Source organism: Cyanistes caeruleus, chromosome 6 (assembly GCF_971803275.1).
Source record: "Cyanistes caeruleus chromosome 6, bCyaCae1.hap1.1, whole genome shotgun sequence".
Taxonomy (NCBI): Eukaryota; Metazoa; Chordata; class Aves; order Passeriformes; family Paridae; genus Cyanistes; species Cyanistes caeruleus.
The window spans coordinates 41193883-41209625 of record NC_141706.1 but is presented as its reverse complement, the minus strand read 5'-3'; the positions used below and the strand labels follow the sequence as shown (position 1 = coordinate 41209625).

The window sequence follows — 15743 nt, the reverse complement described above, 5'->3', positions numbered from 1 at the left end:
AGCTGGATTACCTGCCAGTGCCATGATTGACAGCTCCCACAGTGCAGCCTGCCCTCCCAGCCACAGGCATCGCCATTCCAGGACTGTGGAATATCTGTTTTCTGACACTGCCTTTGACACTGCTGCAAAACCAATCCCACCGCAGAAATCTTTGTCATACAGTCTACTGCAGTACAGTAGGACGTATTCTTAACCTCATTTTTATTTTTTGTTATGAAATAACTTTATTTTACCCTAATTATACATCCTAAGTTGGAAATCTTTAAAAGAAGATTGTTAATTGTACACAAACAGCATTAATTTTAGGAGCTTCATCATGACCTTTTGTCAAGTACTATTCTCTGCCTCTGATCTCTTCACTCTTTCCTTTTTACTGAAGCAGAACACATACTGGTTTTGGCAATGAATTTGATTTGTTTCCTAAAGACTTCAAGAGAAAACTTGAAAATAGGCTATTCATTGGCTAATGCTTTATAAAAAAATGGAGACACGTACTCCCATGTGTTTACAATAGAGCCATTGCTGAATCCTATTATATATGTGTGTGTATATATATATATATATATATACGTATATACACATATCTGTTGTTAAAAAATAGTATTAAAATTTGTAGGTACTCAGCATCCTCATGTTGAAATGTTCACAAAACCTTTAGAGGAAAACTTTTTGATCTCAGAATAAAACGTAAGCTTTGATTCTAAACAGCGATTTTGCACCCGTGTTTCAGGGCCTAAAAATGTGCATATGTCCTTTTGTAAACTTAGTCCTTCACTTTCAAAAGCTACAGGCCCACAAATAGCAGCTGTATGTGCTAATTTTGTCTTCTGAAAATAAAGCTGACTAAATACCTCTAAAGTATTACTGAGATTTAGTGATCTTCAAAAGTTTTTTTCCCCTGTATCTTTAATTCAGACACATAGACATCAATGTAAATTTGTGGTTTAATTCCATCGTGAATTTGGCCTGAAATATAGATTAGCAAAATTGGAAACAGCTGTGCAAGAAACTACTTTCCTCTTCCATTTATAGTATTGTATCCCAATATAAACTCCATCATTTTAATATAAAGTGATACCCCCCACTCTTCTCATCCAGATGTTTATGGATTTTTCACATAATCTTCAGTGAAATTGCCAAAATCAACAAAAAGTCTTAACATGTAAATTCAACATATTGTTTCATGTTCATTATGGCCTTTTCTGCCACAGTGCCAATCCTCATTAGATTTCAGATTCACTTTGGTCGACACTGATACAGAAAAGAACTCTGACTCATCATCCCATTGTGGGCTGGGTTCTTATTTAATTCATTTTTGTCTGATTCATGAACTGTTGAAATTCTAAAAATGGTTCATGAATTGCTTGGGAGATGAGAAAATTAATAATAATGATCCAATTTACTGTACATTGAACTGAACTGATTATCATGCAACATACCGACAGACTTTTTCATGGCAAATGAGTCCTATAGACAGAGGTTTTGTTTCCCTTCATACTGGACATGTCATTATACTGTAAAATAATCATTAAGCTCTTAGGCCAAGATCCAGCAAAGTGCTTAAGCACTTGCTTAATTATAAGTTTATGCAAACTCCAAAGTGAAACTACAGAAGAGTTAAATTCTATTCTTTATTATACTTGTGGCAAACTTAAAAGATACATATATGCTTAAGCATTTTGGTGCATCTTTTGTGTAGCTAAAGATGAACGGTGCTATAAAAATTCATAATGTAATGATTTTTAATAATCTATTTTCATACCTTTATATATGGAAATATATTTTTTAATGTCTGTAGCATATCCCCTGCCAGGTCAGGGGGGTACATTCACCTCCAGCTGATCACAACAAAATAATTTCTAATTATCATATGGGAAATAATTTTAGAAATCTTTATTTATGTGAAATCCCGAATTAAATGCTGAGGGCTACTGAAGGTTTTATGTCACTAAACCAAAATTCAAACAAATCAACTTTGCTGATCAGGAAACTGCCTATAAGAAACTTATGTGGAATTTCTAAGAACAAGGATATGTCATGAACACTGTTCCTTCCCATCACTTAGCCACTTTACAAGTTGGGTTTCTGCCTGGATATCTTCCTAAGAGGTCATTATGCAAAGGCTAGGTAAATATTAACGAGGCTCACAAAACTGTAACATAAGAAAATCACCAAGAGCAGTGACAAAACTTTTTACTGTAACTCCAAGTTCATGAAATACAGGACCTTACCACTGCAGTTTAACTATTTTTGCACGGGGTAGTACATCTGATGTGGAACCTGCTCCTAACACAAGAATTTGAGAATTGTTGTGGTACCTTACTAAATGAGACTTCACTGGTATTTGTCTTGGGCATGAGGGATTCTCAAGCATTCAGGAAGCTCAGGACAGATATTTCCTTCATTCTGCAGACAGAAACACAGGGGAGTTTGCTCCCATAATTCTACAGTATTTAAAGTATTTAAGTATTTAAGCATAGGTAATTCACAAAATGAGTTTCCTCAAAGGCAGAATGTTGTCTAACACACCGGAATGCAGTGGGCTCCATCTGATAGAGGCTCTCAGGGAAGCAGCTTGGCTTATCCTGTGGCATAGTGCACACCTCAAGGGTCTGATTGGCCTTTACAGTGAAAGCTGGGTTGTGACATATGATCCAGAATCTTACCTTTTTCATTTTCACAGGAACTGCATTGCTAAGGATAAATGTCCAATTTGAAGACTTGGATCTCACTTTAAATTTGAGAGAAGTGAGATAAAAGTTGTCAAAAATTAGCATAAAAATCTCAGAAAACAATAATTGAAACCAGAATTCCTACGCTGCTTCTGAAGATTGATATCCTATGACAATGAGCTTTGATAAATCACTCTAGCTGAGGATCTATTCTTATGCTCTTTACAGAGTGTGTGTAATAAATCAATATACTGACAGATTTAAGAAAACCTCTCATTCTGCCTTCATTGCATGAGATATCTTCGCAATACAGTTAAATCTTTTTTCAGTACTGGAAATAATTCCACTGAGTGATGTGTACAGAACATTGCTTCCTTCCTCAGTAACACAAATATTCAGAGAAAATGTATTGTTCTCTGTTCAGTTTTTATTTAATTTTTTTTTTCCATGGCTGCCAAACCAATCACTTCAAGTGCTTTTAGAGTTATATGTTAACACCTCATCCACTATATAATGATGATACAAAAGTTTTTATTTGATGTTTAAATATTTTTAATAAATACAATATAGCATGTGAAAACTCTGCCCTGTGAAATAGAAATGCAAAAACAGGAAAATATAAGCAATAAAAATGAGACATGAAATGATGCAATAATAAAAGAGACAAAAATTTAGTTTGGAAAGATCTGTTAAGACTGCTCCAGATAGATTTCAAAACATTACTGTACATTGCATAAAATGTTATCACTTAAACTCAACATCTAATCTCTATTCTCAACACTAATTCTAAGTTTACTATTTCACTTCAACTTAGGTTTAATTACATTTCAGTGAAACAGGCCCATATACTTTTTTTAACTGTCCTGTCATTTTTTCACATGAAGACCCTATCTTAAAGCAAAATTTAAACTTTTAATTTGAAGCAAGAAAGATTAGGAATTGTTCTTCTTAAATGCACTATGATTATAAACTCTTTTTAATAACCAACATGTACAAAATTCTTCTCAGTGTTAAGTGAGTCATTTTGTCGTAGCATCTTGAAGGGTTGGACATACCATGTCCATGCTCACCATGGACTTTGCAAACAACACAGTGAAAATACGGTCTCTTACACCAAAGAATTAACAAGAATTGCAAGAAACTAATTTGCTCAATCATTTTTCCACACACATACATGCAAAATAAGGAAATGTTTTTATTTTTTTATTTCATGCACTTAGGACTACTCACATTGAGAATAAAAAGTTAAGTTTTAACTAAGGTCACCCCTGATATGTATCTATTATTAAATTTTTTTGTTGTTGCATGTGTTTGTATCACAACTATTTGGGTATAACACCATTGAGAGAACCCAATAACAGCAGAGAAATCCTTACAGGCTCTCCTCCCCAACACTGAGGTAGGCATCAGTAAATTTAAACTGCAGTCCTTCAGCAATCCTCAATAGACCATTATTGAAAAAAATAAAACAAAGCACAGGAGAAGATAGGGCTATGCTAGAATTAAATTTTTTTCCTAGTCTCTTTCAAAAAGAGTCGGAAGTTAGTGCATTTGTTTTTTTTGTATTAAAGTATTTTGAAAGCACACCGACTCATAGAACTGCTACTCAGTTGTGCATATTTCTTGATACAAATGGACCACTTTCTGGAGGATGTAAAAACTTCTTGCAAAAGAGAAAAAAAAAGCATTCTTTGCAATGCTTTAATAGAGAGAGAACCAAGTAATTTAAGAAGACAAAATATACATGAAAAACAAAACACTGTTCTAGACAAATGATTAAATTACTTGCTTCTTTGTGAGCACTTAGACATGCAATACAAAGACAGTCTCACCGAATTAATCCAATATTTTGATAATAGAAAGTGTTCAATATTTTGCTTATATATTATAATAACTGAAGTGAAACTTATCCATTTTGGAAATGGAGAGAAATCTGCAAGTATCTGAGGTTTACATGAACACCAATTATCTATTTCCAATGCCTTTCTGCATGCAAGTCAAACCAGCTGTGTACACACACAATTACCCATGATATTCATTATATTGCATAATTTCACATACTTGGGTCTTTCTCACACCTAAATGTTCTTCAAGTATTACCAGCCTTTCTTAATAATTAAAGGCAAAGAAAAAAAATTTAAGTAGAATTCTTAAGGCAATTATTTAAAGAAAGTTCAGGTAAGAAAGTTGATACATCATTTTTTCAACAAAAATAGCTCTATTCTATAGAAAAATAGCTAGAATTTTTCAGGCACTAAAACATTTTTCCATTAAGTTTTCTTCCACAGTCACTCAATTTCTCAGGGGATTTTTTGCAAATTCTTTTTAGAATGTTTTAATGATTTCATTTGAATAGTTTCATCCTTGACTCCAACTATCAGATCAAATCGGATCTGCAATTTTTCAGGCCAGAAGTTCACTATCACGTACCTCACCAATTACTTTTTTCATAGTGACAACTGTACTGATCTTTGGATGTAGTGATCAGCAGATATTATAGTTCCATATGTCATTATCTTCCCCCGTAAATCTGAGATAAGTAGAGCAGGAGACTAGACAGATGCCTACTGCTAACTCACACATAGTAGTTCAAAGAGTGGTATCCATTTTTCCAGCTGGCACTCTAGTCTCCACACCTAGAACCACATCTACAGAAAATTATTCAGAACTACACAAAAAAAATGTGGATCTTGAGAGTGTCATTATAATTGCTTGACTTTATTTGTTGACCACAAGATTTCCAGCTCCCAGTATTTTGTCAAAAAGCAGAGTTGTTCTTTCTCAATGAATGCTTAACAATGAGAAATACAGAATGTATAAAGCAAAAACATGTATATGGGCTTTTGTAACTTGTGTTATTTTAATTTAAGCTTCTTGATTTATTTAAGTTCAGAAAAGAAGACTAATGTTATCAGAGAAATGCTATGTTATGTTTTCCCAAAATTTATCAAGAATTTAGAAAAATGCTACTCGAAGTCTTCAGAGGAGTATTTATAAACAGGAGGAGAACAAGTGAATTTAAAATAAGACAAATTAATTAAGATACAAGTTAGGCACTCTCTAAAGTAGACTCAGAATCACAGCTTTGGACTTAGGTGCATTTGTTCTCTTTTTTTTTTATCCTTTTAATCTGTTTAAAAATATTTAACTTGATAAAAATAACTTTTAATGTCTCCAGTGTCCTTAGGCAATATCACATTGGGAACTTTTTTTCCTTTATAGAAATATAATATTTAGAGCAAACACAAATGGTAAGTTAGAACTTTCTAGGATGCACACATAAGAATACAGTACACAGAAGGATCTGTGCTGTATATTTCCACAATATATAAATTCCATGAAATAAAACTATTGCACCAAGTTTCCAAAGCTTAAACATGCTGAAGAGAACAGGATTTTAAATAATGTTATAAAATTACAGATATACTAAACTTATTTACCAGGTTTTGACTGTGATAACTAGCATAAGCAATGCAACAGAATAATCCCATTTTTATAGGAGTCTCATTCTACTGTTCCATGCATTATGTCAGTACAACATAAAAAGCTATTTGAATAACTAAATGCAAGCTACAACTTGCATTAAATCCATCTTAGATGACACTCTGAAAGACTAGAGTATTCATTAAATGCCATGTGCTTCAACCACATTATAGGAAAACCCTTGGAGAACCAGAGAGATCTGCATACAATGATATAGTGGGTTTTTTGCAGCTGGAAACTAAGGTGTAATGAGTGTCCTTACTCCAATCCTAAAAACAGAACATAAATTCTTATGACAAAAATAAACATAAGTCTGAAATTTTTAGAAGTGTAACAACTGAAAGGGAAAAATTTATTTTGTAATGGTAGAAGTTATAAAATAGACATCAGCAGAATAGTGCTGCAATTAGGGTTTTCTTTTCACTATTTATAGGTATTCAAAAATTCCCCAGATTTTTTAAAACCTTTGAAATGGGTAAAGGAGAATAACTTATCAATGCATACAAATGATTTAAGGGAAGATGTCAAGAAGACCGGACCCATGTAAGTGTTGCCCGATGACAGACAAAAGGCAGTGCGCACAAGCTGAAACACAGGAATCTGAATATGAGGAAAATTCTCTTTATTTTGCAGCTGACAGAGCACTGGAACAGACTGTCCAGTGAGGTTGTGTAATCTCCTCTGGAAACATTCAAAACCTGCCTAGACATGGTCCTGTGCAACCTGCTCTAGCTGAACCTGGCTTTTTTGGGCTAGATTATCTTCAGAGGTCCCTCCCAATGCCAATCATTTTCTGATTAAGTGTTTCTGTGAAAAAACTTCCTTTTGGATTGAAACAATTACTCTGGTACCTGATGGCAAGCTTGCAATGTCAGAGGGAAGCTCCACAGTGGTTTTAAACTTTCATACTTGTACCATACTTGAAACGTTTAAAATACAATACTGCATATAAAATATCGTATCTTCCAAGAATATATCCACAATTAATCACTCCAAAAATATATATACTGAAACAAGAGATAGACACAGTGCTGTGCTTCAGGGTTTTTTTCCCCTTGAAATGCAGATTATTAATCTAAGATTTACTTTAAATTGGACCTAAAGTAGTTCTATTTTAAGGATTTTAGATTAACTTTAAAAGACTATGGATAATTACAATTTTATCCAATGCAAGGATAATTTATTCTTAAAATGAAATATTGAAATATGCATAAACCTGAAAAATTACAGCTGAAATCTCAGGTCAAATTTGCAGAGGCTTATGGCCACATAAGAATTATTACTGAATATAATGAAGTCTAGAATCATAACTAAAATGTAGGTTGGTTAGTGATGATGCCTACTTATTTTTTAAATGTCACAAGGTTAAAATTATTAATTAGAATTTAATTAGTAACTGTAGTACCACCAACCTTTGTTTTATAGCTTGGAATCAATCACGAATATTAACTATTGAACATTCATCATTGAATTAATTATCGCTCTATAATATTTGCAATTGCCTTTTGACAAAATAAGCAAAGATAAAGCTTTTATTTTGGAGACACTACAGAGACACTGGTCAAAAGATTTTTGAGGGATGTTTTGTTTGTTTCGTTTAGATTTTTAAGCAATGGATCTGATTATGACAATCTGACAGCTTTGAGAATTAAAACTATCCTTTAGTTCAAGTTCTCATAAACTATCTCTATCCAAAGGACTATTTTTTCTTAGTTTCTCCTAAAATATTTCTGAGCCCATAGTTTTAGAGGCATGTTAACCTCCTGAACTAACATATGAGTTAAACTTCTTTTAAGTGAACTTTCTCACATTGCACCTTGATGTTTTATGTGCTAAAGCATGGCTTCATGTTGGATTCACTAAATATTGCTGTAGTCTGACTAAAACAATGATGAACAAAGAGCCTGTTAGCATCAGAGGACGTGTCCTTTTATCTCTTTATCAATATCATCTACTGTCTTCTGACTGAAGAAGAAGAAAACCTAGAAGTTTCTCTAAGAAAAAGCAAGTTTCAAGTAGTAACTGGTTGAACTGTATTATATATCAAGAAAGAGTTGCTATTTACTGAGCCTGCCCATGTAATTTAGGGAGAAAAAAATGACAGGTAAATGCCCCCCATGACTTATATCTCAAGTCAGTCTTTTCTTACCTGACAATTTTAAGACTGAAACAGCCTATTTTCACAGGAAATATGACCTTTTAAAATTACTTGTTTTGCTTTTAAAAGTACTTGTTGTCTGATCACTGTTTATGACATTAAGAAATTATGATAGACCTTAGTAAATCCTCTTTATTTTTCAGATAAAGATGTTATTTTTTAATTCTTCTTCAAAACACATCTGCTTGGAGAAAGTTTAGACCTAAACTCTTAAACTCAGCGGCAGTGTTAATACATTCTACAGATTTTCTGTGCAGATCTTACTTTATTTTATATGCTCATGATCCTAGTTGCTGCTGAACATGGATATCCTCCAAATGACAAGAAAAATATGTGCAAAAATTCCCTAAACTACAATGTCAATTCCATAAAACTCATTTTAAATCCAAATCTGCAGTTCTAGAGGTAAAGTTGTTTGAAACACATGGAGAATAAAAGCATTCTTAATTCTTAAAATGACAATTTTTACCTAAACCATATCAAATTTGTGACAAGACACAAACTGCTGTGCTTTTTGACAGCTCGGTACTTAAAGAAGCATATAAGTAGCAATAAAAAGGCTTTTAAAAAGAATTTAAGGCTAACTGTAGCATTATTTTGTTATTCAAACATTTAAAAACCTGCATAAATCAAAGACATAATACCTAGTTAATTTATAAGTTCCCACTGAACTTCTGAAAATATTTTAATATTGTTTCACTGCTGCAGTGTTTGCAGTCATAAACACATCTTGATACTGAAATAATAGCACATCTTGAATATTTGCTTATAGTTCTGTAGCTCCCAGCATAAGAAGGACATGGGCCTGATGGAGAAAGTCAAGAGGAGGTCCCTGAAATGATCACAGGGAAGAGACAGAGAAGGGAGCAGATAGACCTTACAGCAGCTATCCTGTACTTAAAGCTGGAGAGGGACTTTTTACAAGGGCTTGTTGTGATAGGACAAGGGGGAATGGCTTTAAACTGAAAAAGGTTTCCCAGAGAAGCTGTGGCTGCCCCATCCCTGGGAGTGTGCAAGGTCAGGTTGGATGGGAGTCTGAGCAACCTGCTTCAGCTGAAGATGTCCCTCTCTCTGGCTGGTGTTGGGAACTAGAAAATATTTAAGTTGCAACCCAGACCAGTCTATGATTCCACCATATAAAGCAATATCAAATCAGAAACATCCTTGATATACAATATCAGATACATGCCAAATAAACTATTTAAGTAGTTAATGCACAATACCACATTCCTACTGATCGTCAAGCTGTTTTTATTCAGTCATTATTTACCAAACTTGACAAAGAAGGAGAACACAATGTTCATTTCTAATAGAAAGCTGGGGAGAGTTGGAACAATTCTGAAGGTCAAATTCAGAATTCAAAGGGATCATAATAAACTGGAAGAGTAGTGAAAAATCAAAGAAATGTAACAATTTATATACCTTCATTGTCTCTATTTGAGGAAGAAAAACAACTAATACGAAAACAGAAAAAATACAATAATTGAAAAGTATTGATGAATATTGTAACAAAGTATCACAAAAATAACAGAAAGTATTTCCCACTGAAAATAAAAGTGCAAGATGAAGTGCCAAGGTGTTATAAAGGCATTTAAGCTAATCTGTCATGTCAGTTTGTGTTTTTTCTCCAATAAACATTCACGGTATGATGTCATAGGAAACCAGTGTCACTGATCACATTGATAAATGTCCCTTTAGGTAAGTTATACTTTCATGTCAATGGGATCAATAATCAGGCCACACATAATGACCTTGCATGGGTAATTTCTTAAGATCTTGTAGGTAAAGTGATGCAGTCTGAATATTTCCAACAGTTTATTAAAAACTATTATTTTATTGCAATACCAGGAAAATATGTTAACATGTAAATGTCAATGGAATAAATTTAGTTGAATTTTGAACAAAACTTTTAAATATAGAAAATGGAAAACTACATTCAGTATCTACTGCAATTCCTGGTACCAACCACTGCACTTTTTTATCAGTTTATCACATTTTATATTAACTGAAAGTCTACATTTTCCCATCCAGTCTGCCTAATCAAGTTTGTATAATTAGGCACTAAAGGTGAAAAATAATAAATCTGAATTACTCATATAATCTTTATGTATGTCAAAGTCATTTAAGGACAAAACATGAAGATAAAGTAATATATGAAATTTGTTGTGTCACATGAAGCACATTTTTATGATATATATCTCCATGACTCTTGCGCTCAGTTTGATCCTTTTTCTTCTGCTCTCTTTGCAGACAGTGTCAAGAAACTGGCTTGAAGAACCACATAGCTTTATGAAGTGGAGGGACAGGATGCTGTGACACGAGACCAGCGAGTAACATTGATGAGAATGTTTTCAGTACTAAGGAACCTCAGAGGGACCAGGATTACATCGCCACATTTAAACTAAATGAACAGTATATGCTGATTCCACACATTTGGAAAATACCACTCCTTAAACTTTACTGTGTTTCAAATAATAAAGATTAAAAAATGCTGTGTTACATTTGATACAGAGAGGGAGGTACAGTATAGTTAATGAGCTGGTTTGAAGAAGAGATTAAATTGGAGCAGTCATCATCTGAAACCATCTATATGCAGTAGATGGGCATGAATTTGGTTCATTTACTTGGAAAGATAAAATCTCAAAGAGCTAAAATAAGGTTATCTGTGATTGTATTTTTAAAAATCCACACGGTGAGCGCTATCTCACAAGATGAATTTTAATGTCATTTACAATTCTGCCACAAAATTGGACAGGGCAGGAAGATAAATGCATACAAAAGCTCAAATTTTCATTGCCTAATATAAAGCTTAGGAACTCAGACTATCTATCCCTGCTTGTTAAATGCTGTAATTGTTGTTTACTCATTTTGTTGCTTAGCTTGTTTGTTTTTATTGATTTTGTTGTTGAGTATTTTGTTACATTTTACGCCTATTGTGGTTTGAGTTTATTGTGCATTTTAATGCAAATATGCTTATAAGAAGTGAGTTTGTATTACCATGAGGATTTTTCTATTTTGCTGGTTTTTTTCTTAACAACTTTACATCTGAAATCTACCATGCTGCCCAAAGGACCTCTGTAGCACACTTGGCTAAGTGACAAGACTGTACTTGTTGATGAACATACTTCACTACATCTAAATAATCTACCAGCGCAGAAAGATTATGAAAACATAAGTCAGAACAGATTCTAGGAAACATTAACATTAATGTACATGGGTAGTAAGCATTTCACATAGACTCAGGAAAGCACTGGGAATAATTCAAATAGAATCAATGGAATCTGACCTGCTGTAATCTTAAATCCTGAAAAGTTCTCAGTGATGACAAATCTCTGCATTCATGCTGAATCTGGCAGACTTTAGATATTTGAAAGACAAAGAAACCGGCAATTTAGCCTAAGCTATTTTTTGTCTGTCATGTAAAACTATACTAAACTCTTCTTTGGTGGTTTACTTCAAGCATCAACTCTCTTCTTTGTAGGAGTTGTATATGCATTTTTAGAAGAACACAAAGGGTTAATTTCTTTTTTCCCTGTGTAGTTTCCAAAATATTAACTTGAACATGTCTATGAAGACACTGCCTTGAAGATAGAAAACATATTTCAAAGTCCTTTGGAAACATGCTGTAATGGACATTTTAAAAATAATTGGGAGTCATATTGCCAACATAAAACAAGACAAATATAGATTCTTTGGCAGATCTACATGCATATATCTGCTGAGAGCTATTTGAAAAGTGAAAGTATTATCTTAAAGCCAATTGTCAATCTAAACACAGCCAACAAGCCTGTATCTAGAGAGAATTAAGCATTTACCAAGACTTTGTTTTTTTGCAAAAAAACTCACTGCTTGTCTTATGGTCTCAAGGCATTACAGCAGAAATATTAATTCCTGAATTCCATATTGATCTTGGAGCAACAGAAATAGCTTTCAAAAATTTAACACTACTAAATGAAAAAAAACCTCACTATTTCCCACATCATCACAGAAAAATAAATTGTTTTTAACTCTTGATCTCTCTCAATGCTTTTCTTGATGCCAAAAGTCGTGGAAAGGTTTGTCAATGACTTTAAAAATGTGACCAATTGTTCTTACACCTAAGAAAATATTTTGGCCTAAGAAATCAGAACGCTATACAATTTAATAGTATATATTAGACAGGACTGATAAGTTTTCTTTTCTAAGCATATGTTTGAAAAAAGTCTAATACTATTTTCCTACCAATATTGTGGATAAATACAATTTACTTTTAAATTTGGAATGTCATTTAACTTAGGGTTTCCCTCAAAAAAAATGTTTTCCAATGACCTGTTAAGGAGTGGTGTTTGCAGAACTGTAGTAGCTTGGCACTAATAATTTAGCTGCAGTCATTACTGGCTCTTTTCTTTCCCACTCCCTTCCACCAGGGAGGTGAGTGCAAACCATGAACTCACCTTTTCAATGAAATGCGTTCTTTACATTGAGAAGGGAGTTCTATCGCAGGTTCTTACCTACATTTTTGTGTTGTTCCTCTGGGTAATGAAACATGCTTCTGCTAAAACCTGGATGAAGTTCATTAACTCGTTTATTAAAAGCCATGCACAAAGAGAAGAGTGTGTACTGTGTACTAAACTCACTGTTGGCATCCTTAGTTACAATATGGCAAAACCAAAGGTACTTCTTAATATAATGACAGTAAGTCCACTCCCTGTCATTTACTGTTTTGTTTTGTAGGCTGTGCGTTCGTTCTTGAAAAGGTGTACTCTCATTTAAATTTATATGCTAAATACCTGCTATCAACTACACAGTATTTTAAAGTTTTATATTCTTTGTAAGTAGATTTCAATACTAAAATCTGTTACAAATTACTTCTACTCGATTAAATTTTCTTCTGCAGCCTGTCTGTCTCTGCCTGATGTGTCTGACTCAGTAACTGGGGAAGAAGTCTCTTCTATCAATCAATGACAGAAAGTGCTGAATCTGAAAATGCTGACTGAGCACCATGGAGGGCAGTCAGGTTTCTGACAGCAGCCAAGGGAAGTTTAAAAATTTCGATATGAGTGTTAAATACCTTTTCAAAAGATATTCCAAGATTAATCAGGAAGAAAAAAATCATGCTCAAAGAAAAGTCCTCAAATAAAGTCATTGATCTGAGATTGACATTTACAGAACAAAATAAAAGAATTATATTACCCCAGCTGAACTTTCTCCAATGACAATGACTAAAATAACAATATGTCTCATGATTGTCTTCTCAATATTGTACATCAAATAAAGTTTTAAACAAACAAGAGAGTGAATAAGTAAATATATTACAACCGTTTAAGAGTTCATTCAAGGATGAATGTTTATAGCAGCATGTAACTTCAGTAATGACTGTCTGATATTATAAATAATTTCCTTGAATAACAGCATTGCTATCTATTGCTATGAGAGAGTGAATAGTATTCACTTTCATTGTCTATTGACTAATTAGTTTATATGTAAAGTATATGCAGAATTTTATTTGTAATAAATATATGCGTATGTATAGTAACAGGTTTAATTAGCTGCGGACCTGTACATCCTGTCATGAAAGTATAAAATTATCATTCTAAGAAACAATTGTAGTTGGCTTGTTTAGGAAGGGCAAATCCTTTCTGTTCAACCTCATTATTTTCCAGGTCATTAATGAAGTTTTCATTCTTCATATACAGAAATTAACTATGCAAAACAGCAACTGATGCTAGGAATTGCACATCTGAATATTGAACTAAGTTTTTATTTTGTGATAGTATTTTCTTTATTTTGAGATCCTTGTTTTCAAGCCATATTTCTGAAAATACTGGCTTTATAAAATGTAGGGAGCTCCCCTGTCAAAGAAGGATTTGGCAAGACCAAAATTGCACAGGTAGTGCCAACAGAAAAGAGCCATGTAGAAGAATAGGAACTGATTTTCTGTAAAGCCAATTGATTTGATAATTGTAGACCATATTGGCAGACAAATTCAAGATGTCATTTAGCAGTGCTTTTTCAAGGTTAATGAATATGCTTGTCTCTGGCTAGTAAGAACAGCATCACTATGGATCACAATTATCTTCTTACAATCATCTGTTGTTTACATTGCACAGAGCAATGTGCCATTTCATAGATACTAAACTACCTATTTTATGTTCTGCCCTGAACAAGGGAACTTTTGCACGCACAAGGCAAATGGGCTTCACTGAGTTCCTAACATGAAAATTCAAAGTTTTTAAACAAAAACTCTATTTAGGAAGAGAAAGGACCATGGGCCAAAAGCTGGTTGAGAACTCTGAAGCTGAACTTCCAGAGAAGGCATTATTTTCCTTTGGTTAGTGTCCCATTCAGAATACTTTCAGTCTTTTATACCGGGACCATGTAGTTTCAATTGAATCATTTTGCATTGGTGATAGTTGGACTCTGTTAATTTCAATCACTCTGTTAATTTTTTAATGAATTAGTTATATTCTATCTATATACAGTTCTGATAGAGTAGTCCCTATCAAGTGGTAGAGAGACTCTCAAAACCTGGTTAAATAACCAGTTATCTTCTTTCCTGTAAAAAAACCAAACAATAAACAAAACCAACCATATTCCTTGAACAAGAATGTTCAACAGCTTGTTACATTTTTTTAGCATATTTGCTCCCTGTTTTCTGAGAAATTCATTCATGCTCATAAGAATCATAATTAAGATCAGAAAACCTTCTTGTTGGAATTAGAGAGAATTTCACTCAGGCTTTCTGTTGAATAGACCCTAGCATTTTATTTTATAATCACAGGTATTTAACATTAACATTAAAAAATTTAAGATCATAAAATGAAGATCATAAAAGAAGGGTCTTGAAGACTAGAACTCACCTTACAACAAACACTATCCTTCAAACTCTTCTTTTACTACTAATGACAACATATATTCATTATTGCACTGAGACATTAGATATCCATAATATTAAGTTGATCAAGACCAAACTCTCAGATTAATGAGTTATAAGATATGACAAAATGAGGAACATGACTCTTTGTCCATGACCAGAAAATAAGCTAAATTGTATTCTAAAGGAAACTTAGACATTAATGCATTTTTCCTGTTCTTGCCAAAGCCTTTAATGGCTAAGTTTCAAAAACCAACAATAATAACAACATCTCATAAAATGTGTAAGTAAAAATGTGGTAATTCACACTGGCTGGAAGTTCCATCACATATTTCTGTATTTTATGATTTTATCCAGCACAATAGTGAACAAATACAATTAAAAACAACGTAATGTATCGTAAAATGTACTTTATTCATTTCTTTGAGAAGTATAATTTTGTTATGATACTACTTCATAATATGCTTGTAAATGTTCAACAATACATTTGGCCAAAGTAGTATAGTCTAAGTAATGCAAAATTTCATTAAAATACAGTTATAATATCTTAGTCTAAAATGTGTAAGTCCTTATAAGT

The 15743-nt window shown here is 33.2% G+C and overlaps 2 long non-coding RNA genes across 2 annotated transcripts in view; one reads left to right on the top strand and one right to left on the bottom strand.

Moving 5' to 3' along the window:
* The first annotated feature begins 4 nt into the window (after nucleotides 1-4).
* LOC111930352 (uncharacterized) lies at nucleotides 5-13191 on the top strand. Its single transcript, XR_002865141.2, has 3 exons — nucleotides 5-176; nucleotides 6589-6698; nucleotides 10564-13191. It is a non-coding gene; the product is annotated as an uncharacterized LOC111930352 (long non-coding RNA).
* Nucleotides 13192-14037: 846 nt separating this feature from the next.
* The window catches only part of LOC147652624 (uncharacterized), a 37789-nt gene continuing 36083 nt past the window's right edge, over nucleotides 14038-15743 (bottom strand). Inside the window, exon 11 of the long non-coding RNA XR_015287644.1 lies at nucleotides 14038-14848. This is a non-coding gene — a long non-coding RNA (uncharacterized LOC147652624). The remainder of the gene's footprint in view (nucleotides 14849-15743) is intronic.